The sequence below is a fragment of the Prinia subflava genome, chromosome Z (genome assembly GCF_021018805.1).
Source record: "Prinia subflava isolate CZ2003 ecotype Zambia chromosome Z, Cam_Psub_1.2, whole genome shotgun sequence".
Classification (NCBI taxonomy): domain Eukaryota; kingdom Metazoa; phylum Chordata; class Aves; order Passeriformes; family Cisticolidae; genus Prinia; species Prinia subflava.
The window spans coordinates 4,114,172-4,138,133 of record NC_086283.1 but is presented as its reverse complement, the minus strand read 5'-3'; the positions used below and the strand labels follow the sequence as shown (position 1 = coordinate 4,138,133).

The 23,962-nt window shown below is 39.3% G+C and overlaps 1 protein-coding gene across 3 annotated transcripts in view; it reads left to right on the top strand.

Moving 5' to 3' along the window:
• The first annotated feature begins 3,252 nt into the window (after positions 1-3,252).
• FHIP1A (FHF complex subunit HOOK interacting protein 1A) overlaps positions 3,253-23,962 on the top strand; it is an 82,784-nt gene continuing 62,074 nt past the window's right edge. Inside the window, exons 1-2 of one of the 3 annotated variants that reach the window (XM_063422665.1) lie at positions 3,253-5,810; positions 6,092-6,157. The gene's annotated coding sequence lies outside the window, so the exon portion shown is untranslated. Of the gene's footprint in view, positions 5,811-6,091; positions 6,233-23,962 lie in introns of all 3 variants that reach the window. The other 2 variants (XM_063422666.1, XM_063422664.1) reach the window with 2 other exon arrangements.

The window sequence follows — 23,962 nt, the reverse complement described above, 5'->3', positions numbered from 1 at the left end:
TTGGTATTTTCCCCTATCACAGGGAACCTATTCCCCATTGTCAGTAGCTCAGTGATTAGAGCCTACCAAAAGGTTTATCAGGAGGACAAAGCAGAAGATTTTATGAAAGCAGAGAGAGGTGTGACTTTGGAAGGGCAGTATAATGGTGAATACTAAGGGAGATGTTATGGAAACAGAGAACACTGGGTAGGTATTAATAAGCAAGTGCTTCTCTAGGGACTTTCACAGATTGCACTGTAATTAGCTAGGAAGAGGCCTTGTATTTGACCCAGTGTGCAGCATTGCTGTTGTGGTCTACTAAAATTTAATTTTCCCCGCTGGTGAGCCATCAACATTCTTTTTTTTTTTTTTTTTTACAAATATGAAACAATTAAATTATCAAATTCAGGTTTTCAGAGATGACTTTTGAGGGGGTAGTGTTAGAAAACATAGCTGTTTTTCACTATGGATTATGACGTGACACAGGTAGTTATAGAGAAGTAGCTTTACCTATATTTGCTCAAATACCATGTTTAGTATCATCACAGTTTTTATAACCAGAACAGCAGACTAATACTGATAACCTAATTTTCACTAAGAAATGTGTTATGTAGCTCTTGGACAAATCTCCCACTGGACCTTGGAGTACAACTTGTAATGAGAAAAGGAGGACTGAGCCTTTATGTCTACTGATACTCAGCCTCTAGGGATATATTTTTGGTAAATATCCTCCAGCTGTATTCTTAAGGTAAGGGATTTGCTATGGTCCAGATATAAATCTTCTCTGGCAAAGATGGTTTAGCAAATTTTAAAGAAATCTATAAGAGACAGAAAAATTTTCTATCCTGCAAAACTAGCAGCCTGTGGAGAAGGAAGGAGGTCTTGTCTTGTTTCTGACAGAAGGAAAGATTTTTTCCTAAGTTGTCAGTTGCCTTCCTCCTCCCCAAAGACACTGCTTGAAGGATTTACAGCACAAGTCCAGGGTTCAGCTCTGTGTCTTTAAAGCACAAAGATAAAAGGTGAGTACCTAAAAAGGACATAGGCAAGTTCTCAGATAATGGAGTGGCAATATTGTATGGTGTGCTTTGGGCATATAATCACAAACAAACAAAAACCAAACAACCAAACCAACCAAAACCCAACCCAAAACCTCACAAGAAATGGAATAGAGTACAATTGTTTCTAGATGCTTATCTGTTAAAGGCCATTATTTAATCATACTTTCAGCTTCTCTGCACTAATTTATGGTGCCTCAGTTCATTCTTGCCCTCATACTGCTCCCTCCTTTGTGCCAGAGTAAGGATTTATGTGGTGGCAGGTGAAGCAGATCAAGGTTAAATGACCCAGGTTAAATTTAAGCACAAAAAAGGGGGGGTTAATTTTAATCTGGGTTGTGGAACTGATCTCATGTATTAAACAGCTGTATAGATCAGGGAAGATGGAAATGTAGGGAGGAACAGAATGGGTGGAGGAAGGCAAGATTACTTCTTTTGATAGCAATGCTGACCTGTGACATTTTACAGCGCATGAGAAATCTCAGACTGTGAGTGCACTGACTTTTGGAGCACAGTGAATGAACATATTCTCAAAATTACTGTCAGGCCCTTACAATGTATCATAGATAACCAAATCTGGTTTTAAAGAGGAAAAATAATTTTATTAAAGGAGTGGTGAACTTATTTTGATTTGTGTCATAAATCACTAACTTATAATAGTCACAGCTAAATCCCTTCAACTAAATCCTGAAATATAACTTCTTAAACAAATGTTCCTTTATTTAAAGTGTTGTCTTGAAACAGGTAAACCAATTCATACCAATTAAGATAGATTACAAAATCTTTAACATTTTTCTGTTCATCAAAGTACAAGGTGTAGAAGTACATTAAAAGTAATGTAGTAATTTCCAATCTATATACATGTTTGCATTAGTTACCAGTCCAGCCAAGTGTCTGGATTCTATCCATATAAATGCAACATTTATCTTTCTTGTACTAATGATTTCAGAATGGTACTACATTGGAAATTGTGTGTTGCAGCAAAATATCTGCAAAACTACATCTCAAAGAAAAGCTTGGGGACATCTTTTAACATTAAGGGATGTGGCTCATACCATTTAGATGAAATATGATTTAGGTAGAAGTAACCAAAGGCTTTTCATAGGCATTTAGAGTGCTCTCCTTTCTTACTATGAAGGTTTTAAGGTATGTGTAGAGAAAATTTTGAAGTAACTTTCTGAAGATTTAAATCAAACTTTCTTTTTTCCTGTTGGTCAGAGAACATAAGAAACGATGGCTGTAGAAAGCATACAACATAACTTGGATAATGCCTGTATTTCTCTTTGTTCTTAAATGGGAAATGTTCATCTTCTAACACCTTTCCTGGAAATCAGATCTCTTGCTAAGAAGCAAATGTTGTATAGGTTTGTTTTACTGAGGTGGTATCTAGATCAAATCTAAGAAAAATCTGTGTTAAATGGGGCAGTTCAGGGGTCACTTAATTGACAGTGAGCATTCTGGTTTGTTGACAGACTTGAATTTCTTTGAATGAAACTATTTCTATCTTAGAGAATTCCTCTTTGTAGTATGCCTGTGACTAGTAATTGGAGAGTGTAATTCAATTCTTTGCATAAAGTACACTTCTTTATGGACAAATGGATAAAACATGTAACATGAAAAAACAGCATAGAAATCTACTGTAAAGAGAGTTCTTCCAAAAGCTGTCTGGTAGATACACTTGTCTATGTAGATACAGTTGGTCATTTTTTGTCTGCAACAGCAAAAATCTCTCTGATGCTGCAGGCATGCCCTGGGTCACAGAAAGTAGAAACATTCTGGAATTTCATTAGAAAGCCTGAGCTTTCTGTGAGGTAAAACTGGTGACCAAAAGTGTGAGCATACACATAGGGAGCAGTTGTTGTGCTCCCTAACTACTGTAAATACAAAGTTAGTTGTAATTATTAGCAACTTCCCTAGAAGTACTGCACAATTATATCAATGACACAACCTTCAAGACCAGGAAGTGCTGGTCATGAAATCTCATCTTACCTTTACTATTTGCAATTATGCTGTCAGTCAGTCATGTTTGGGTTCACATGTTATGCCTCTAACCCTTACACTCGGGTGAAGTATTTCTCAGTAGCTAAGAATGCCTTCAGAACAAAGAGGGTGAGTAGGAGGATTAGTGTGAGCTTGTGATAAGCCATCTTTACACTTCCATCTCTTCTAACTCTGTGTGATGGAACAGCTTATCAAATGATTAAGAGATAGGGATGTAAAAGGATGGCTATCTTGGATACAACCTAATTATCACAGCAAAAATAATTATGGAGTGTTTTTAAAATGCTTAGAGCAGCAATAGGAAGAAACAAAATAGAGTCTATCGGCATCTGCAAGAGACAGATGAGAGGTTTCACACGAAGGGCATCTTTCCTCTGTGTGCTGGCTTGATGGTTCCCGTACTTCTGAGACCGAACAATTGAAACAGAAGTATCCTCTCAGTTTCTCCTAAAGTCCTATAGACAAATTCCTAAGCTGGCTTTTGCTCTGCTGTCCTAGACAGCAGCTAAATGCCATCCATCTCTGCACCCAGGCTCAATGGCAGCACTTGGAAGCTGCTTCCTGAATTTATGTAATAAAATACCAGATCTAATGTTGGAAAACAGCTCTCCAAAGAGAGACATGCATGCTCAGACTTCTAGGCAATAGATTCTGGATTCAGAATATGAGGGGATGATGTTACTAGCTCTGCTGAGCACCAACCACTTCTGCCATAGCATTTTCAATAAAGAATTATATGACCTTACTATTTCATCTTGCAGTTCCAAAACCAATAAACAACAGAATGTGAGGAAGGAATTATAGTCCCTAGAAATAGCAGTACTCCCTGCTCCTTAGAGTTTAGATTTAGTTTCAGTGTGTGCCAAGGTATAGTATAAGACCCAATGATTCTTCCAGTCTTCCTAACTGGAGGGGTGGAGGAACCTCCATTATGTTAGATCAGTTTTATTTCTTAGTGGAGTTTTGGATGATGGTTTTATCTTGGGTTGGGAAAACTAAACTCTGGTTTTTAGTTTTTCCCAACTCAAACGTAGGTGTGAGTTAGTTTGTGTGAGTCTAGTTAGTTAGAAATCTCAGTAAATTATCCTTTAATTACATAGAGCTTTGGAAAGAATGCTTCCTGAGCTCAGAGACAACACTGTTACACTTGGTAGATCATACTATATATTTCTTTAAATGAGCTGTTACCCTAATAGGTCAGCATCTATTCCTATTCGAGTCTTTATTGAAACAATAATAAGAACACTTACAGTCTAATTAATTTATCTGAAGCCTTAAAAAAAAAAAAAGAGAGAGAAGAAAACATAGTGGCATATTTAACTATGCTTAACTATTTACCACAGCAGTCTATCACAGTTACAGTGAGGTATTTAAAAATAAGAACTATATAGTATGAGAGAATCACAGAAAGGTTTGGGTTGGAAAAGACCTTAAAGATTATCCAGTTCCAACCTCTTGCCATGGGTAGGGGTGCCACCCACTAGACCAGGTTGATTAAAGCCACATCCAACTTAGCCTTGAACACTTCCATAGATGGGACATCCAGAGCTGAGAGGAACCTGTTGCAGTGCCTTATCACCCTCTGAATATGGATGGTTTTTTCCTAGCATCTCATCTAAAGCTCTCTTCTTTAGTTTAAAACCATTTACCACTTGTCCTATCACTATGTGCCCATACAAAAAGTCCCTCTCGCTCTCATATGAGTCTACATCAAGTGTCACAGAATTGGGTTGGAAGAGGCCTCTGGAGATCATCTAGTCCAACTCTCTTGCCAAGCCAGGTTCACCTCCAGCAGATGACACAGGAGCTCCTCCAGATGGGTTTTGAAGGTCTCCAGAGATGGAGACTTCATGACCTCTGTTCCAGTGCTCTGCCACCCTCAACATAAAGTTCTTCCTCATGCTGAGGTGAAACTTCTTGTGTTTTAGCTCATGTCCATTGCTCCTCGTCCTGTCGCTGTGCACCACAGAAAAGAATCTGGCACCTTGGCACCCTTGGCACCTGCCTTTGACACATTTGTATGTATTAATGAGATTTTCTCCCAGCCTTTTCTTCTCTGGACTAAACAGGCCCAGCTCCAGCAGCCTCTCCTCACGAGACATGTGGAAGACCACAACAAGGTCTCCCCAGAGCCTTCTCCTCTCCAGGCTGAACAACTTCGGCTCTTTCAGTTTCTCTTCAGAGGAGAGGTGCTCCAGACCACTGATCACCTTGCAGCTTGTATCATTGGGGAACTACCTCTAATTTTCATTTGTACGATCGGGATAGATGCAAAATGGTACTTCTGGCTTGCAGGTTTCCCATGTAGGCAGGCAGAGATGGCAGGAAGCTTTCTTAATTACAGGGTTATTGTTTCTAAAGTCGGGCTCTAGCCCCCGCACCGTCTCTCGGCGGGCGCCCGCCTGGCAGGGGCCGCCTTGGGCCGGGCCTCCCCCGGCAGGTCGCGGCTCCTCCCCGCCGCTCTGACTCACGGCCCGGCCCCACTTACACAAACTCTGCGGCCGGTGCCGCGCTGGGGCCGCCCGCCGTGAGGGAGCGCGGGGCAAGATGCCCGTCCTGAGGGGACGGAGCCTTCGTGGCGGGCTAGCGTGAGAGTGCTCCCGTCCGAGGGACGAACGACGGCCCCGCTGTCCCGTCGCGGACGGCGATTTATCTGGGTGGCCACCTCCCTCCCACTTTCCTTGCTTCCTTCCCGGAGCCGGTGGTTTCGGCGGAGAGGGAGTGCAGCCCGCCTGGCTCCTCCCCGGAGAAACTTTCTGTCGTCAGGCGCGCCAGGTAGGGGCTGGTCCCACTGGGGCAGGAGCCGTGAGGGGCGGCGGTGGCTGGGACGAGCCCCGCACCGAGTTTCGGGGGTGTCGGGCCGCCGCTCGGCCTCGCCGGCGGGCGGGGCGGACTGTCAGGCCGGTGTCACCCCCGGCCGAGCAGCTGCCGTCTGCCGCAGGGCCGCCGCGGGCTGAGGGCAGTATATAGGTCAGTGGAAGTAATGCCCGCCTAATCCCCTTTATCTTTTTGGCTCGGCTTTTCCGCTGCTGGTTTGTGTGGCGGCTCTTGGGCAGCGTCGGTCGCAAACTTCTGGGAAAGAGAGGAGCCAGGCTTCGAGCAGGGCTGCGTGAGCGGGCGAGGTGAGAGCATGGGATACGCGCGTTTATTTTCCGGAAGGCTTTTCCTCCCAAGTGTGACGCCTAACGGAGTGCCAGGTATTCATTCCTGCGTAGGGCTGTCACCCGCGTGACCCTGCGCATGTGTGCTCAGTTTAGCTTCGGACTTCTGTTCTAACAGGTTAACTAACATAGATTATTTCTTTCTCCTTGCGTCGCTCAGTGAATCACCGAAGGCTGCTTTGGCGTTGGCTTTGGATGCCAAAGGCAAGTAGAGGTCTCGGCAACTTCGGGGCCCGGCTAACGGGAGAAGGCAGTGTGCCCTGACAAAGTGATTGCTGTGTTGCTTTCTCTGATCTTTGAGGAACTTTTGGCGAGGTCATGTGAACCTTTCTGTTGCACAAAGGTGTTGGTAGCAACTCGGTATGACTGAATTGCTCCGTGTGGACAAATACATAGGTGCTGGCAGGTGCCACTGTCTGCTGGGACGTCAAGCGTAAGGCCAGCCTGCCAGTATAGGAGTTTGCCAGGCTGGGGCATGTGGTTTCTTTTCACTGAGAAAGACTAAGGCCTACTCGATGGTATTTGGAGATTTTTATTTCAGTCTGATTTTTCTCTTCCCTGGGCTGTTTGATTTGTTTTGTGATTAGCATTAATGTATCTAATGCAATGACAATAAGAAGAAAAATGCATAACAATGATTGTTTAATTTTCTGCGCCACCCTATTACTTGTGCTTGAACTGAATGGGACTTAAGAATCTGCCAGTACCCTCTCTGCCTAGGTATTTTCTGTTGATCAGTGTGAAACTGATGCTGTGCAAGAATTTATAGCTGCATTTTCCTTTAGCACAACAGAATTTTTATTCTCCCCTGTAGCAGTAAGAAGGATCTATGGCCTCTTAGTGGGGAAGCATGAGGTTTTAATTTTGTTTTCATTTTCAGAGAGAAGAGGTAGTGATAATAAATTGTCTATTCAAACAGATCTCTCATACACCAATAAGGTAGTAACATTAGGTCAGCAGTATAGACCCATATCTCTGCCCTGTGCTGGTTTCCTATCATAACTTCTAGAAGTAAACCTTTTAGAAAAAAATGTTGATTGGAAGGGATTGTAATACCTGAACCACTTGTCAAATTATGGTTTTCACGTTATTTGTGATGCATTACTTCTGCTGGGGTATGTGTGTACAAGAGTCCACCTGATCTGAAACTAATCTAAGAATTAGGACCTAATGCTGTAATTAATTTCTTCCTCTCTGGCTCTGCTTTAATGAACGTGGAAGGTCAAAGGGAGAATAGAAAGACAGAAAAATTTACAATCCATAAGGTGAAGTATAAAGAATTGCAGAGGGCAAGAGTGTACCAGTGAGATATTGGTGTGAGGATGGCACTGCTGAAACTCATGGAACATCTAGATGCCTTTTCCTCTTATCTGTCTCAATCAAAACAGGTGTTTTCAATTGACTTTTGCTTACAGCTGTTTTAGTCTGTTTATTGATCCATGGTGATTGATGATATGTGCTTTGAAAAACAAGTGAATCCTATTAGAATGAGGAAAAATGCGTGAACAAAGCCTGTGGAAGAAGTATATGTACATAGTTTCCTTTTTTCTTCTTTAAACTTTACTGTGTCCAAACTCTGTGGTGGTGCTGGTAAAAACTGGATTATTCTCTTAAGGGGTTTGGCCTTGAGTTCTTTTTCTTGTTTTATTTTTGGGGTTTTATTCCCCTAAATGGGATACAAACCTTCATAGAATCTGAAGCCAAGAGAATCAAAATTGGAGAAACTGCTGCTAATGTGGTTTTATTTGATCCTTGCATGGAACTGAGTTTTAGAAATCTATAGCTATGTTTTCTCTGCAAAAAGATTGTAATGATGTTTTGATGCCTGTCAGGCTTAAGTCTTCAGATTTACAGACTCTTAGTACCATCAGAAGCATCAGTTTCTCTGTTAAACTGTACATTGAAGGATTATTAAGATTACTTTGATATACATAATTTTAAGAGTTCTTTTAAACAAAGGATTTATTCACAAGTGCTGCTGTTCCTCCCTTGCATGTCTTTATTTATTATATATAGATGCTGCTTTTTTGATGCCTGCAAAGAGTTTCATTGCAAAAGATCTCCAAATTTTAATTAGTCTGATGGGAATCTTGTTTAGCTCTATAATGTTTGAGTAGCATACTTGACTTTTCAAAGATGCAGTTCTTCACATCCTAATCTGATGTTACTGTGAGCAGTAGTTTCTCTCAGACATAAGAGAGATGTGTTCTCTCTTTCTCTCTTTCTCCCATGGCATGTTTAGTGTAGTTGATATGTTTGGTGTTTGTTATGTGCTGCTGAGAGCAAGGCTTTTTTGGCCTCTTGTTCCAGCCATCATTTTTGGTAACAATTTTATAACTAAAGTTTGGTTTACAGACGACAAACTCTCAGACTCTTCTACTCAGACATGGCATTGTTCTTTACTTACAGTCTCTTCTCAGCCTAATTGGATAGGTTAGTTTTATACTAAATAGCTGCACTCTCAACAAAATAGCCATGTGCTGTATCTGCATCAGAATAAGCACCAGGAAAGAGGGCAGGAAGGCTCTTAGCAGAATAGAGGTTTTTGTGACCTGCTTTTGGGGTGTGTTTCAGGTAATGCTGTACACAACAGCAGATGCCTATACTTTTGGTATGGTATGGTTGCACTTTAATGCTCTGATAGTATTGAGTAAAGACAAACAGTCTTGAGGTGCTTCCAGAAGAGACTACGAAGGTCTGCACTGGTCAAAAGTTGGGGTATGAGTGACCTAGAAATCTTGAAATTTTTTCCAGTCCTTTTTGCAATACAGTATAGCGGCCAAATAAAGACTCGTAAGTAGATGCTGGTATGGCTGGTCTGTAAGAATGTCTCTATCTTTAAAAACTCATCCAAACAGCTTACAAGAAACAGTGCCTTTTCCTGATCTGATTAATTTATTTGGAAATAAATAGAGCTAGGACTTCATTGTGTCATGGGTAGCAGGTCAGTTAGACCTGGATCAAGTTGCTGAGGCTGCACCTCAAGTCCTGGGTCCAGTTCTTGGCCTCTCACAAGAAGTATGTTGAGGTTCTGGAGCATGTCCAGAGAAGGACAGTGAAGCTGGTGAGGGATTTAGAGAGTGAGTCCTGTGATGGGTGGCTGAGGGATGTAGGAGTGTGTAGCCTGGAAGAGGAGGCTCAGGGGAGACCTAACTACTCTCCACAACTGCCTGAAAGGAGCTTGTAACCAGGTGGGTGTTGGTCTCTTCTCCCAGGCAACCAGCAACAGAGGAAATGGCCTCAAGCTGTGCCGAAGGAGGTTCAGGCTGGACATCAGGGAGAATATTTTAACTGAAGAGGTGGTTAAGAATTGGCATGGGCTGCCCAGGGAAATGGTGGAGTCACTATCCCTGGGAGCATTCAGGAAATGACTGGATGTGACACTTGGTGCTATGATTTAGTTGACATGGTGGTGTTGGTGTTGGACTTGCTGGTCTTGAAGGTCTTTTCCAGCCTTAATAATACTGTGATTCTAGTGAACTAAGAGAACAGTTTTGAATGCACTTGTGCATGTGTACAGTAAGTGCTTCTGGCGTAATATCACTCATTGTGATCCGTATGTACACACACCAGTACATCTTAAAGCATGAGCTTTAACTGTGGAAGTGCTGTGATGGCAAGGAAGCATTCACCAGCTGTAGTTATTGTTGTGAATGCTGAGGAGCTTTGGGAATGCATCTTCCCTTACTTTCTGTTGTAGGCATCAATCATAAGACTTCCTGTTAGTACAGGTAGGTATCTCTCAGTCAAAGACTCAGTGATGGTATGATAAGAATTCTTTGCATGTTAAACTGTGTGGCCCAAAAATCCTTGTCTAAGGTGATCCTGAAGGGCATGTCCAAGTGAGGCAATTCCATGTGGAATTGAAACAGAGCAGGTAAGATAAAAGCTGGTGAGAGTGGTGATACAGGCTCAAGGTGTGTGAAGACGTAAGAATGTGTTGCCTATGATATCAATTGGGATTACCTTTAATTAGCAAAGGAAGGTTTGGAAAAATGACACAAGCATAGCTGTCTGCATGCAGGAGGCCCAGCATGTAGCTGGGACTTCAGATTATCTCTGAACCAAAGGTAGCACCTTTTCCTAGCAGTTGGAAAATTTGCCCTGAAGTTTATTCTGTTTCAAACTGTGGTGGCTTCCCATGGGTGGTGAGTTATTGGGAAATCAATGACTTCTTTATCTTTTTCTTTTCCTTGTAAAAAAGGTCAAATTTTTGCAATACTGCAATTGCAATACTGTGCAATTTTTGCAATATGGCAATTGCCTATGTGTACAGTAATGTTAGACCATTATAGTTAATTCTGATCTAAATATGAGCATGGTTTTATCTACTTTTTGTGTGAGAATATACATAGCATAGATAGATTAGTGCTAAAAGTATGAGACAAACCCTTATCATGTAGTTTTTGCCATTTAGGTTTAGAGGCACAGTCAAATGTTTTCTCCTCTTGTACCTCTGCTGTAGTCTCCAAACATATGACAGACACAGTTTTGTTTATTTAAACATTTGCATACCTTAGAAGAACTTGTCCTTTTTTCCCCCTTTTTTATTTTTTTGAAAACAGGAAAGCCGTGTGGTAATAAAAACATGCTAGATTCTTTGTGTCAGTAACTATTACTGAAGACAGTTGTGCCCATTATCTTTCTGATTCTAACTCATTTTTGCAAGTTGCCTGTATTGTATATTGGTGAAGGGTAGAATTTCTTTCTGTGAAAATTTTTATATAGAAAGACTATTCTAGCAATAGTGGAGTTTGCCTGCGGAACAGATCAAGTGATGCCCTCGAACAAGCTCACAATTGGAAGGATTTCCTAGTGCATGTGGAACAAAAAACCCTTTAAAGTCTTGACAGTCTTTATTTTCCAGTAAACGTTTGGATTGTAACTTAAATTTAGCTGTTGGCTAACAGTTGAAGAGTTAAACTGCTGAAGAATCAATCCTACTTGCATTCACAAAATCTTTTGTAAAGCCTGAGATACCCCTGAGCAGGAGGGAAGAGAATACTATACTTCTGAGTTAGTTTTATTAACAATTAACAGTTAATATAATTGCAATAACTAAATTGTTTTCAGACGTTTAGGTTTTTTACGCACTAGTCAGAGAGCTGTGGTTAAAAAGTTGCTGTTGTGCAGCCAAGTCCAAACAGTAGCATGGGTTGTTATTGAATTGTGTTAACTCATTTTGCTGTGGTGGGCTCCTGCCCTAAAGCAGCAACCCTGAGAGGGAGAGATACCTTTGCTTTCTGCTTCATCACTGTACTGGCATTACATTGAGTAGTGCTTCTGTAAGCATGTATGCCTTAAACGTACAAGGGAGGAGGGAAGCTGTGCCTTTCATAATTACAAGTTGAAGGTGAAACATCAGTAAGTTGCTGCACTGGACCCATGGCTCTTAGAACTGTGCTGCTTCCTCTTTGCATGTTTGTGGCATTTTTACACTTCACTTGTGCCGTAAATATGTTTTAGTTCAGTGTTACAAACTCCGTATTCCTGTAAGAAAACCTACGGAGGTCAAAAATTTATCTCTGCTTTTGAGGAACTCATTGATTTCCAGTGCTGGACTTTGCAAGAAGTGCATGCCCCCAACCACAACATGATGTGTATTTGTTTTGGAAGTGAGGGCTCTGTTCCTCTCTGTGAGTGGAATTAGAATTGTGCTGGTTTCTCTGCCTGGTGTTCCTGACCAAGGTAAAGTGACAACAGGTGCTAAGTAGCCAAAAATTTTCCTACAATCCATGAAGATCTTCAGAAAAGTGCATGTTGCTCCTTTTTATTTTTGGCTCCTGTGTTGTTCTCAAATCACCCAGTGTCGTTGGAATGCCTTTGGTATGGATTAGGAATTTTTTTTCTTCTTTTTTTTTTTTCCCTTTAATTGGCCATTTTGCCATTCAGCACATGGAAGCAGAGAACACATAAGAACACATAGTCAGCAATAGGTGTAACAGGATAATTTCCTTTCTGAATTGCTGACTTGCATTAAGATTAATTATGCTTGCTTACTTGGAGTGGTTTCAGGTAAACAATTAGAAAGTTCTGTATCAGCTTCTTGAAACATATTTTTAGGATGAGAAGCCTGTGAAGTGAGAGTACATTTTGAATGGAGGAAAAGCATGGAGGGCAGAAACAGATTTGTCTTGGCGATGATTCTGTTCTTAATATTTTGGTCCTAGTAGTGTGAACAGCACTAAAAGACATTTCCCTAAACTTGCTGCCAGAGAACACAGAGGTTTTTATGTCTGTCAGTGGTTGCATCTGCTTTCAGCATATTTTTATGGCGTGTTTTGACAGAGTAGATGTTTGCCAGCAACAGCCCAGTGCTTATGGATTCCTGACTTGATAGTATTGATAAAGTGGAACACACAGTAGTATTGAGATTTTTCTTGAAAATTTCCTTCAGCTAGGTAGGGCATGGTTTGTTTTTCTTGGCTGCCATTGGAATCCTTGGACATGGAGAACTTTTTTTCTTCTCACAAGAACCCTTCTTGTTACCCAAAAAAAAAAAAAAAAAAGTTCAGAGAGCAACAACTGAGGCAGTTTAGGAAAGATTGCATTTATAATGCATGTTTATTTGCAAATTGTATCTTTTGCTAGTAGTGTTTTTAGCAACTTAGACTGAATAACTGAAATGTTACTGTTTAATTTTAAAGTAGCAGCAAGTGAGGAGGATAAAATTCTGCTGTATTGGCAGCAGGGCATGTTCTCTTACTAGTGTACATTTGTTTTGCAAACATTTAAAGTAACAACAGTTCAGGTTTAAAAGAGACATCAAGTCAACAGCAGCATTTCAGGAGCACTTGGCACTGGGCTCGGTGTCAGGAGACAATGTGGTCTAATCAGTTGTAGTTCAAAGTACATTTAAATATTCTGAGATAAAAATATGATTTATTCAAAAGCAGGAATATTGGAATCTGTGGCATATGCTAATGCAGAAATTGAACCACAGAGGAAAATATTAAAAGTAGTGAGAGACTGGCTTGGCTACTAGTGAGGTCTTCAACATCAAATGCAAGGACAGAAAGGAATTCCCAACTGGATTGCCAAGGACAGGTGTAAAAATAAAGCACACGCACATATAATTAAAATGCAACATTCAGAATAGCCAACTCAAGAAGAATAATGAGAAATCATTATAGAAGTATAAAGTTAGTAAAAGGAAAGTCAGAGGAGGTTTGCCCCTGTTTGGTGAGTGGAGCTGTGGACCGATAATGCAAAGCAGGCTTAGGTCTTTTTTTGTTTGTTTCTTCACCTCGGGTCTAATAAAAGATACTGGGACTTGGAGGTGAGTAGGGTGCTAAAACCCTAAGCTGGTGTGAGGAAAGAGTGAGTTTTAGAGCAGTTAGGTAAGTTTAAGTTAGAAGTGTTTACAAAAACACTGTTGAAAGGGTAAGGGCTGGCTGATGTAATCCTTGAGCTGCTGCAGTTACTTAACTCATGGAGGGTATGTGTAATACTGTGCCACCGGGAAAATGCATTCTAGTGTTTGTCTGTCCAGGTGTCAGGGGCAAGGGGCAAGTGGAAATGAACAACTCAATTGTTTAGACTCAATTGTTTATCTTTATTAGTTCTAGGTTTTTTCTTGGGAATTAAACCCTCTCCAAAGTAGAGGATGACAAAGAAATAAGCAGTAGCCCATATGATTTTATTTTTATGATTAAACCATTAGACTAATAGAATTTCTCTTTCCAAAATGCTAACAGAAGAGCAGCAGTACATCTCTGGTAGCTTGACTCGATGATAGAAACTCTCAAAATTTCATTCTTATTAAAGAATGTCTGGATGAGTTGACTGTGGACAAGTGCTAAACCGACTGAAAAACATTCTTTTCCTTAGAAATGGACTCATGAGATAGTGTTCTTGTTTAGGGGTGAGAGGTCTATTTTAGATATAGACATGAAAGATTTATATATTTTAGTAGACAACAAGAATAACAGGAATCAACATTGCTATAGAATTGTAAAATTAGAGAATATCATACCAAGGTATTGTCAAAAAATGATTGAATTCTGCTCTTAGAAGGTTTTGGGTTTTCTTAAATAGAGCTGGTTCTTAGGCTGGGACTGAAGTTTGTATTGCAAAACCCTATAGCACAGTTCCTTATTTCCAACACAGCAAAGCTTCTTTAAGGTAACTTCTGCCTCCTGGATGATGGAAGCAATTGAAGAGGGCCAGAAGGACCAAATTCTTCTCCCCGAGGCTCGCTTCAGTCAACCTTAAGGACCTTTCCAGTTCTTGTTGTGGGATCCTGTGTCTGCGTCTCATATGTGCAAATAGAACTATGTTCTACAAGTTAAATGAAGTAAACTTTCCAGCCAATATTGATGTAGTGTGATGTTTTGAAGATGGAATTAAAAAATAATTTAAGAGGTAAAAAGAAGGTAATATGAACCCATTGAAGGGAGTCTGGAGAAGAAGAGTAAGAATATCTGAATGTCTAGAGGAATGACTGAATGAACTGGGAGCTGTAATTTTAGCTTCAAAGTGAAGACACTGGAGAAATGAGAAAGTAAGGGTTTGTCTAAGTGTGTGACATAAGTGTGTTTTTCACTGTGAGGTGTTTTTTTCCTTGCTTGGTAAGACATTGTTGCATTGGAATATGTTATCTGTTGCATTGGAATATATTATCAGAAAAAGTTGTGTATGATTTTTAAGAACAGGTAATGAAAGCAGCTGTGAGTTGTGACAGAAATGTGATGTCTGTTACCATGGCACAGGGGGAAGGACTAGATGACTTTGAGGTGATTTTTTTATCCTTTTGAGTGCAAAAAGGAGATGGTTACCGTGGTGCAGCACAATGTATAAAATCCAGGGAGAGCACAGTACACACAGAAAATTCATTTTCTTGGTAGCTCTACTCTTATATTTCAACTGACAAGGAGGATCCAGAAGATATCAAAACATTATGCCTCTTTCTCTGTTGGTTTTTTTTCCCTTTTCACCTGTGCTCCTGTGAGGGAGCCTTGTAACTGCAGTGCTGTGTCTGTTGAAAAGTAGCTAGAACTCCCTGTTAAGAGATAACAACAAGAAAAAATGACTGTGGGCATGGTTATACGCACACTGTCTCTGCAGGAACAAATCCTAGAGCAGGGAGTGCAAGGAAATGTGGTGTGAAGTTGCCTGGATTAGCTTTGAAAACAATTTTGTCATATTTGTGTGGTGTTGCATCCAAGCCACTGAGGTTTTACTGTTTCCAGACCTGTGCGAGTCTGCCCTCTGCCACGCAGACTTAATCAGCTTGTGCTAGTGAAAATTTGGAAAACTCTTTCATGTAATCTGCTGTGTATTGTAAACAACCCTCTATTGTGCTGCCCTTGTAGCCTGTGTTGAGTACACTAATTCTTTTTCTTTAATTATTTGTCCAGTAACAGTCCAAAACAGAAGGTTCTCTTCACTGCATGATATTTCTTGTCCAAATGATAAGGATGACAACAGTGACATTAAACAAAGGTTTTAATTTCAGCTGTATGTTAATGGGAAAAACTGTGAATAGCAGAAGGAAAACAAAGATTTGAGGAAGTCCGGCAATGTCAACTGATCTTTAAATCAAAAGCAAATAGGTACATTTTATGTAAAATTAGCAGTTTAGAAGATTACTGGTTTGTTATTCACAGAGGGAGATTTCTCAGGTGGTATCACCTCTGTGATGTGTTTGTTAGTTTAATTCATGCATGTATGAAACCGGAATATACTTCCCTCTTAATATTTTAAAGTCCATCTGCGTTTTTGAATGGCATCTGTTGGTACTGGGAATGTTTGTATTGGTTCATATATATCTGTGGACTATGGTTTCTAGGATTATTCTCTTGGGCTCTCTCATGAAGGGGAAAGATAAGGAAAGCAATTTGAATTTCCCAAACCGCTCAGCTATGCATCTTTCATAGTACCCGGCTTGGGTAGTGGTGTAGGTTAAGATGCATGGGATGCGATACAGTCTCTAAGGACAACTTTCCTCTCAAGTAAAATGCACTATAACCCTGGCCTCAAAATTAATTGTGTTTTAAAAAAAAGGAGGGGGTGGGGGGGTGGGGGGGTGCAGAGAGAAAGAGAAAGAGAGAATGTATAAATCTTTGAAAAGAGTTTTGCCATTCTGAGAATGTCCTGGTAACTTGCCTGTTAAAATAAAGTTTGACAGTCTACTCTGCTGTGAACTGAAGAAACATTGAAAACTGCTACCTGCTATGATTTGATGATCTCAAGATACAAAGTAGAGCATCCTAATTCATGAAGAGTACTACTAAGAATTGATTATGTTCTCAAGCTTTTTAATATGCATGCCTCACCACACCCATTTTAGGAGAGAATTTCAGGCTACCCAAGCAATGTGAGCTGAGATATATATTTTTTCTTCTATTCCTATAATTATGAATTGTATGATTCATATGAATACTGTGATCCAGAAAATACATAAAATTCAGATCAATTGGATGAGACAGAAAATATTAGATAAATTATAACATTTTTGTATCTGGTTCAAGTTTTTAAGCCATGCTTCTACCATTTCATGTTTTCCTCACCTGTCTCTCTTTTCAGAAATGAGAAGACAGAAGATTTTTTATCTCCTCTCTCCCTCTGTTTGCCGTCCTTTACCATCCAGGATACAAAATGCAGATGTGTATTATTTTCTACCTGCTGCCTGGTGTTGCCTGCTTTTAAAAAGCAGTGTATTTGATGCAAAAGCAAAATATTTGCTCTTCTAAGAATGTTACATAAGGCCAGACTGTGCTTGGCAGTAATGGTTTGTCAGTGCCTACAAAGAGATCCCAATGTCAGTGCACTCTGGAGATAAGGATGTATTATTTCCTATCAGGCAATACTGAACTGGTGATACTGTGTGATTAATATGACTCTCCTGGGTGACATCGACCAGAAGCTTTCCATTCAATTACCACCATGCTTCTTTAATTTAATTACAGCTTTTAAAAATAATGTTAAAAAGGATGATTCAAAATTGGAACTTGCTAAATTATTCAAATTTTTGTTCTTTCATGTACTAGACTGAGCCTTCTTTTGCACCCTAACCTAAGGGATGTCTATGTGGATTTGGTTTTACGTGGATTTTTTGTTGGAATTTTTTTTTCCAAATTATTTGGGAAGCTAAAGGCACTTAGGTTCTGGACATTTTCCATAGCTTGGTGCTAAGGTTTCACATTCAATTTTTTTTTACATATGCTTGATCAGGGAATCATTCCATATTCTGACTGCCTTCTCTCTAAAATCTGCACATTAACTGCATATCATAAAGAAATGTTTTGTAGACTAAAAAAGAACTTTTGTAGCCTACAAAAACACAGACCTTTGTGATTTTCTTTTCTGCCTTGGTAGCAATAACAAAGATTCATTGAGTCCATCTTGCAGGACTTTGAAGCTTAAACACTAGATAAGTTTGCATAATATGACACCTCTGTGTAATTTTTAAGGCTTATATTTGAAAACATTCACTAGCCATGTCAGATATGGGATTGTCCCTCATGTGACTGTTCTTCGTTGGCTCTGGTTTCAGTCTCTTGTACCAATTTTCAATTTCAGGCTTGTGATTCTAGATAAAAGATGATATTTAGATGGAAGCATGTTGGAATCTTTAAAAGAAATGCACTGAGAGGTTTTTGCCTCCCCCAATACCCCCTTAATTCTGTTTACTTGAAGCCTCTCCAGATGCTTATTGCATACTCCTTTCCCACATCTTCTGAAAAGAATGATTTCTAGAGAGGCTGTGGGTTACTTTTAAGACTTTAGTTTGGACTCTGGGTAGGGGCAATTTCTCTTTTGAATTTTTTTTCTGTGTTCCTCTTTTCTGTTCCCTCTGATGGATTATTTCATGTGTAGTAAAACGAAATAAAAATACCAGGCTGATGAACTTGCGGACTTCAAACAAGAGGATGTCATTTAGACTATACCTGTTTTGTTATGCTTATGACAATAGTTTTTAAGTTGTGCTGCAAATTAAACAAGATAAATCCAAGGGAGAAAATAATTGTTTAAGTTAAAAGACAGTCTGGTCAAGAACGGAATTATAGGCTCCACTTGAAAATTTACCCAGATCAATGATACAGCAAAACAACAATAGAGAGACCATATTTAACAAATTAAGCTTGGAACTTTTTTTTTTACAGCCAGATGCAAGGGATGTATGAAGCAGACAGGAGAGAAGTTAGTATTAATTACAAATTATGGAGAAATCACCTTCCTTTAGGGCCCTCATTTGCAATTTTTTTGAGTAATAAGAAAATATATTAAAAATAGCATGGTTTAGTGAGGTAGAATTTTGTGAGCAGTATTTTACTACAGGAAATATTTTAGAGATGATCTGGAGGATAGAGAGATTGACCCTGTTACCATTTCACTTGGAAACTGGCTAATTTTTAGGACTACCTCTTTGTTGTAATTGAGGGGGAAAATGATGCTAAAAGTTTCTTATGAAATTTCTGGTTACATCTGTGGAGGAACCTGATATAATCATCCTTGAAATTCAGGAACATGAAATAGCAAGGGATCTCTGGGGTCATCTAGTCTAGCATACACTGAAACCATGTTATATTTGCAATATAAAAACAGTGCCTTCCCGTAAGCCCTTATTTTTTGGCTGTTTTGTTCATGCTCCCCTGATGGAAAAGCTATTTAAGAACCTGTTTAAACTATGAGTTCTTGGTCAAAAATTATGTTTATAAAAATATTTTTGCCTTGATGTATATATTTTTTAAACTTCTGCAGGATTCCTTTCAGCATACTGAAAACGTTCAGAGTTTTACCTCCCTGCTTGTAAGACACACAAAAATGACAGTCTCCTTATTTTGAATTAATTTGTGTAGTCTGGAGGAATTTCTGTCAGACAGGTTAGCAGGATGTCTGTAAAATCAATTTTGAATGCTAAGCACTGTGTAAATTAATAGACACCCTTTTCATACTTGCATTTTTCTGTATGTGTGCAGCCTTGTTACATGTCAAATATAAATTTAATATGAATTACTTCAGTGTTGACAGAAAGGTGTGGGTTTCTCCTTCTCCCTTGCATGTGTTTAGCTTGTTTAACAAGATGCTGTTATGATGCATTTCTTGTCTGAAAAGTGAGTTTTGTAATCAGTTTTTGGCAGTATAGCCAGCTTTAGTATTCAGTGTAATACCACTTTTTTCTGCTTCTGTGTTTTATTTTTTTTTCCCAGTGGTTACTTTTTAGCCAAAAGAGTTTCTTGATTGCTTCAAACTTATTCAGTGTGTTACGCATGATTGTTTTTGGGTTGCAGCATGGATGCAAATGTTTTTGAGTTGCAGCAGGGAACAGCGGGCAGCAAGGAAGGCAAATATGGATTGCTTCTGTTGTGGTGCGGGCTCTTAGCCGAGTGTGGGCTCTGTGTTTTCAGGGGCTTCTCACTAAGGTATTGGTGAAAGGCCTGGAAGCTCTGACCTTGTCTGTGTGGATGTGTCTTGTGCTGTGATATATGCTCTGTTACTGCTACTCCTGCGTATTTGAGAGTTTATATTGTTCTCTTTAAGATGGAGGTTTTTTCCTTTTCAGTTTTTAAACTGCCAGATTTCTGTTAATAGAGAAGGCTAGTTTTTACTTTTCTACTTTCTTTACCTTTCCTTGTCTGTAGTGGAAAGCTGAAAGCTGCTGAAAGCTGAGGAAACTTTAAGTCTAGGTTCTTGACCAAATGGAAGAGCTGCCAGAGCCAATTTTTCCTTGCTGACCTGTTGACATTGCTTTAATTGCAGGTAAGGTAAGTGTGTGTCTGTGTGTGTGTAATAGGTAGTTCAGAACAGAATTCTGTTTGCTGAGCCATGAGCTTTCTGTTTGGAGTGCTGGGTGTCACAATCAGTTTTTGTGGTATGGAAACCTGTCCTATGAAAAGTAAGCCTGAGACTTCAGTCTTATATCAGATGCCTGATGGAGTCTCCAGTAGCACTCAGCTGCCTTTAGACACCGCAGACTCTGGAGAATCCTGTCAGTGTTTGGTGTTTCAGTTCTGTTTGTGTTCACACCTGTACCGTGTAACTATCGTGCAATATTCCTGTGGTAATCACAGTAATTGCTTACGTGTGGAAAGAATATACAGCAATTATCAGAGGTGGTTTAGCTGTCGTTTAGTGTCATGTAACTTCTGGAGAACAATAAATGTATTGGGACCTACATACCCTGTAAGTCCGAGGCAAGTTACCAGTGGCACATTGATGAGAACCCAACAGCCTGTACACTGGGATTTTCCTGAGTTGGCAAGACTCCTCCTTTTTTTCTTTTTGTTTGGATAGAATATCTCCACATTATTTGGCTTATGGAATACGAAATAATTGAAGTGCTTGTCATCTGAATAGTGTATGTTTTCTTTTTTTCTCCTGACTCCAACAGGTACAATGTGGGATACAAAAAGAGTTGAAGGAGGAAATACTTGTATTCTCTATCCGAGCTTAAAAATTGAGCACAGAAGCTTTAGAAAACCTTTTACAACAAAAGCTGAATAAGGGGCACAGGTCCTAGACTTCGGCTTGTTATTGGATCATCTTACTTCATCTTACTCTGCAGTGAAACTAGTTAGCTGACTGATGAAAATTCAAATAAGTCCTTTCCCCACCCCAAACTACAGGCATGAATATAATTTATCTCTTGATGCAACACTGTACATGTGCTTTGTTTTGTTAGATTAGCTGTTTTACAATGTGAAAAGGGCTGAACACTTATGAGTCACCTCCCCAAGAGATGCTTATTCTAGGTTTGCAAAAGGGGTTGATGAAAGACCATGAAAGGGGGGTGTGGTTTTCATAGCCTGAATGTTTCATAGAAGAGTTGGCATCATTTGGGGAGGAGATGTGGGTGTTAATTGCAAGAGTGTCATAAGGAAGCTGTGTACAGAAGAGAAGCCCAAGCTAGATAGGGAGGGAGCCTGATGTGTGGGTGTGAAATGAGACTGGGATTAGTACAGACAAGCTTGAATTCACAGGAAACCTGGCAGTGTGTTTGGTTTCCCGAGTTGTGTTTGTTGGATCAGGTGGAGCATTTATACCAATCAAACAACATTAGAAAGGGGAAGAAATATGAAGTGATACTTCATAATAATCACTTGTTCCTGGTTTTTATATACCCAGCTTTTCTTTCAAATTGGTTCAAAAAAATACTAATAGCTGGTGGATTATAATTAAATATTAACATTCTGGTAAAGTCTTGTGCCTTGTTGGTTGTTTTTGAATCACCAAACACTTGCTTTATGAAAATGAGCACCATCTCTCAGCAGTGTTGCATGTAGCATGTGTCTGGTCTTATCCTCCCCTGTAATGCTTCCTCCTCTTTTTAATGGAGTTTGTTGCAATTCTTGATACTGATGGGAGACTGTTTTGTCAAGTGGGAAGCAAGGATCTTGTTCTTGATCTCATCCTAACCTGTGCTGCTCTGTAAGGATTAGGGAGGTGTCTGGTTTCTCTGTAGGAGCTTATAAAAGGTCCCAAAGTATCATATCAAAGTATATTTTGGAAACTGTGGGATTGTAGTCTGATGCTTGCCAAATATTCAGTATGTTACTGTTTCCACTCGCTTAATGGACTGGCAACTCTGACAGTGTTGCAAACCTGCTTTATTAAACCCAGATCATTAGAATGTTTTGGAATATCAAGCCTTGTCTGAAAGCTCACCTAGCAGGGTGTTTGGAAGGACTACGTATTCCCAAGACCAATGGTACCTTACCCAAAAATTATTGCGTATAAGCTTTTACATGCACTGACCTACAGCTAATCCATGATTCTGTGGCTGTACGGAAGCAGCTTTGGTTGCCAAAGTTATATTTATCAATGTGACTATTTGTCAATCAGTTGCTGTAAGTAAGAGTTCTTCGGCTGGTTTGTAGCATTAGAATATAATATCTTGCACAATAAAGACTATTTCCTTCTCCAGAGAGAAAACTAAAGAGCAACAATTGTTAACTTAAACTAGAGTCTGGTCTTAATCTATAACTCTATTTCTAGCATGTAAAGCTTTCAATTGGCTGTTTCTTCTTTCCCTGACTTAAAATCTAGTTGTACTAATAGAAAGGCAATACAGTCACTGATGGCAGGAAGTGACATGAACCAACACAACGATGTGGAATCTTTCCCTAGTTCTCATTCTTCCTATTCTGTGATTGTGTAACTGCTCAATTTTACTAGTGTGTTTGAATTCCTGTTGGTTTAACTAATAGCAGTAATGAAAAAAAACACTAACTCCTTAACACAAGAGCTTCAGTATCTAGTCTAAGATTGTTAAGTATCTGTGATTACCAATTCTAGTCCATACTAGCATTAAATCCTTAGTTTTTTTACTGAAAACTATTAATGCCTCTGGAACAAATACATTCCCATATATTTTTGTCTTCAAGTAAACTTTTCTAAGTAACACTTTAATAGATTCAAATTTGAATTTCAGAATGACAAAGGACACAAACTGAAAAAATTCCACGGGTTTGTATGCAGTACCTTAGGATCACTCTTCCTTTCAGCTGTATTCTTCCTGAGTTGTGGGATAGTTTGTTTGTAGTGTTTTGTTGCTTTTTTTCTCCTGGTGTCAGTTTGTAGAGTTTTGAGTTTGTTCTTATTATAAAAATTGTGAAGACTCAGTCTTGTGGGGAGGAAAATGTGTTTTTCATTCAGCAGTGAGTTTGATCTTAAATGCAAGCCAGTAAAAACTTGGTTTTGAAATTAATATTTCTGAAATTAATATTATAAAGATCTCATTTTACTGATGTAGGTATTTTTTAAACTGCCTTGAATGTCACAAAATGTTAATATTAATAGCAAATAGCTATTACATGATTTTACTCTTTCATAGGATTCCCCGGGCCAGTTGCAGGCTACTTTGCATGGCCTTCTTGAGGAATCAGTGATGTTCTGTAAATAATTTAAATGGTTCTGATTTCTAATCTTTCATCACTATGCACTAGCATACAAATTTGCTCTCCCTGTGATGCTGAGGGAGAGGTCTGTAAAGGACACATCCACCTGGCAATTCACAGAATACAAAGATGTATACATGGCTTTCATAATGCATAAGGTATTTTTTTCTGTCTCAGATCAAGATAAACAAGGAAAAATGTATATGTATCACACAGTGTGAGATATTTATTGTAAAATTCCGGGGCATGTCATAAAGAATGTTTTGTCCAACCATCTTGATTTGCTTATTGATGCTTGTGTCTTGAGTTTAATTAGATAAGTGTGTATTTTGCCCTGAAGAACTAAGCACAGTGCAGGGAAGTTAGCAGTGTGTAATGGTGATTAGAGGCCCCTGGCATGAGGAAATGGGAAATTATGACTGGTTTTCTGATTATAGTGACAACTCTTTTCCTTAACTTTGGTTTCATGGAGATACACATGGTAAGTAGGCATTGTTCCAAAATTGGCTACACCTTAGTACTAAATCAATGTAAATTGTCTTTGGTAGCAGCCCTGTAAAACCTAAGGGAATATGTAACCATTCTGAATAAAGGAGATCTGGTTAATGTGCTGTTAGAAATTCAGAGATTTATGATAGACATAAAGCAAACCTGGAAAAAAGTGTTCATGTTTTTTGTAATAAAATTATTACAAAATTATTATCAACAGGGCAGTTTTACATTTAATTTGGATGAAAAGCCCACCATTGTGGCAATAGCTATCTTAGAAGGAAAAAGATTAATACAAAATAAGATTGTAGGACAAAATCTTGAAGGATCAAATTCAGTTGACATGTGTTTTCCTGTATATCGTTGTTTTTTAGATCCCAATATTTTTTAAGACAAAAAAGGTTTTTAGGTAAAGCTAGTGTAGATTAGTTAAATT